We start from the raw sequence: 3,170 nt of genomic DNA on the forward strand, positions 1-3,170 counted from the left end.
AAAAGAGAGAAAAAAAAAAAAAGAAGAAAATGACATTTGGGGTGTAAATTAGGCATATGAATGAGAACAAAGAATTAGAAATTCACCCGAAGCTGTCCATATTCCTCCCAAGGTAACTGTGATGCCGCTGGATTTTTATTCATTTCTAGAAAGAAAATGTTTTGAAAGCTATGGAGGGATAATCTGCCGTCAAACTGGAATTTAAAAGTTGGCATAAATAGCCACTACCCCAGAATTATCAGGGAATATAATGCTCTAGACAAGTACGTAAAGAACCTCAGTCCCTCCTGAACTGACTGTGGCCATCCCCAATGTGGAAGTTGCTAATTTAGGCAGTTTTTTAACTGGTTTCGTTATAAATGTAATCTTTCCAAATCTACTTTATTCTAATTTCGAGGTTCCCAATGTAAGTATATTCCTAACAAATAAAATGCAAACTAACCAGTGAGATCTTCTCAATATTGGCTATCACTTTATTGAATATTATGGGCGAGGCAAAATCTCCCTGAACTCTCAGCAATGGCCCAACAATTTAAGAACTTGATTTCACTCACCCTCTGAGCCCTAATTTTAGAAAGTCGTGTATGAACCGGAAGGTTACATATGAACAACTAAGATTCAGGAGACATTGACACGCCAGGTCCACAGAAAGCAAGGAGATGATAATCTGGTCGAGATGGAGGACCACATGACACCCTAACCAAAATGTACGAAGTTCTTATGCTACACTTGTGATAGTTCATCAAGAAGGGGAAAGGACTTCTCTAGACAACTGAGGCCATCGATCTTGAAATGTTATGAAAACATCCTTTTTGGAGTTTTTGGCCGGGGCTAGATTTGAACCTGCCACCTCTGGCATATGGGGCTGGTGCCCTACTCCTTTGAAAAACATCCTTTTTGGCTGTACTTTGCACACCTATGTGTCCTCATGCTCAACTAGTGAGTGTCTGGGGAGGAGGGAGAGGTGGCATTTGCTGACTTTGCTTCCTGAATTGAATTGTTCAGACCTACGTGCATTCTCAGTGTTACTTCTCGGTCATGTTGGTGACTAGTCAGTGCTGGGGACGAGATCCCTTTGAATTATCTATTTTGTTTTGCCAAACCTCCCTCAATATAATCAGTCTACTATTCCAACATCGCTTTATTTGTGCTCGTAATGGGAGGTTCCGACCTAATATTTATTTTCTGGAATTTGTTTGTTTCCCTGCTTGAAGTTTCTCCTGTATTTGACCAGGTTTTGGAATGTAAATATGGAAAACAACAACAAAAAAAGCTGAGTCACCCACAGTCATCCTCGTGGAAAGCATGCTGATTCTAGGATCAAAATTTCTCATCCCAGCTTTTCTCCCCCTGCTAGTGCTACTGGGCTTGCAAGTTTGTGTGGGGCCACGGACACGGGTCTCTATTTTGCGGGATGGGGTTTGTTAAGCTGTCAAGAATAAGGTATCTCAAAGTGAAATTTAGAAGGCAACGAGAGGGTCAAACTGATTACTATGCTCGGAAAGACTTGGTGATACAGGATAAAAATAATTATAAGACACCTAAATACAGAATGATAGTTCGTGTGACTAACAGAGACATCATTTGTCAGATTGCTTTTGCCCGTATAGAAGGGGATATGATAGTCTGCACAGCTTATGCACATGAACTACCAAAATACGGTGTGAAGGTCGGCCTGACAAATTACCCTGCACCACACTGTACTGGCCTGCTGCTGGCCCGCAGGCTTCTCAGTAGGTTTGCCATGGACAAGATCTATGAAGGCCAGTGGAGGAGGCTGGCGATGAGTACAGTGTGGAAAGCATCGATGGCCAGCCTGGTGCTTTTACATGCTATTTTGAAGCAGGCCTTGCCAGGACTACCACTGGCAATAAAGTTTTTGGAACCCTGAAGGGAGCTGGGGATGAGGCTTCTCTGCCTCTCACAGTACCAGACGATTCCCTGGTTACTATTCTGAAAGCAAGGAATTTAATGCTGACGTTCATCGGAAGTATCATGGGACAGAACGTTGCAGATTATCTGCGTTTCCTAATGGAAGAAGATGAAGATGCTCACAAAAACAGTTCTCTCGATACACGAAGAACAACATCACTCCAGACATGATGGAGGAGACGTATAAGAAAGCTCATGCGTGGCTCGGCACCTGTGGCTCAAGTGGCTAAGGCGCCAGCCACGTACACCCAAGGTGGCGGGTTCGAATCCAGCCCGGGCCGCCAAACAACAATGATGGCTGCAACCAAAAAATAGCCGGGCATTGTGGCGGGCGCCTGTGGTCCCAGCTACTTGGGAGGCTGAGGCAGGAGACTCGCCTGAGCCCAGGAGTTGGAGGTTGCTGTGAGCATGATGCCATGGCACTCTACCCAGGGGGACAGCTTGAGGCGCCGTCTCAAAAAAAAAAAAAAAAAAAAAAAAAAAGAAAAGAAAAAGAAAGTTCATGCGGCTATACGAGATAACCCAGTCTATGAGAAGAAGCCCAAGAGAGAAGCTAAAAAGAAGAGATGGAACCGTCCCAAAATGTCCCTTGCCCAGAAGAAAGATCCGGTAGCTCAAAAGAAGCCAAGCTTCCTCAGAGCTCAGGAGCCAGCTGCTGAAACCTAAACCAACCAATTTTATATGATTGGTACCTGATTTAAAACAATAAACATATTCATTAAGCAAAAAAAAAAAAAAAAAAAAAAAATTTCTTGTCCCAAACCACTGATTGTGTTATTTAAAAGCTGTGGGAAGTGACATTAACTAAACTCCTGAATCGTCATCCTTTTATTAGCAAAATGGTATGAATGGTACATTTTCTCAAACAATCTTCCACACTAATATGTCAGCCAAAATGTGGTTCTATTATGTGCAACTATAAAACGAGACTAGTTTAAACAAGGAAATCAAGTCAGTCAGTGGTAAATCCCACATTATTTTTTTAGATTCTGTCATCAGAAAATTTTTCTCTACTTTCGGTTGTTCGTGGTAGTGTGAGAAATGATCCTACATCATGGAGTTACTTTTTTGTAAATAAGGAATTTTGAGTCATGTATTTGTTTATTTATATTCCCTTTATTTTCAAAAAGGAAATGATTGGATGTACCACAAAAATATAATACAATAAGATCAGATACTATTAATAAAAGTTGCAAGACAACTTTGTTAAAGGAGAGAAAAGAAAATTATTCCGAGCA

General features: G+C 41.5%; 1 pseudogene; it reads left to right on the plus strand.

Annotated features, from left to right (window-relative positions):
- Positions 1-1,405: 1,405 nt before the first annotated feature.
- LOC100959675 lies at positions 1,406-2,598 on the plus strand (annotated as a pseudogene).
- The last annotated feature ends 572 nt before the right edge of the window (positions 2,599-3,170 follow it).

The sequence above is a fragment of the Otolemur garnettii genome, unplaced genomic scaffold (genome assembly GCF_000181295.1).
Source record: "Otolemur garnettii isolate 467f Iridium unplaced genomic scaffold, OtoGar3 scaffold00084, whole genome shotgun sequence".
In the NCBI taxonomy this organism is placed as follows: domain Eukaryota; kingdom Metazoa; phylum Chordata; class Mammalia; order Primates; family Galagidae; genus Otolemur; species Otolemur garnettii.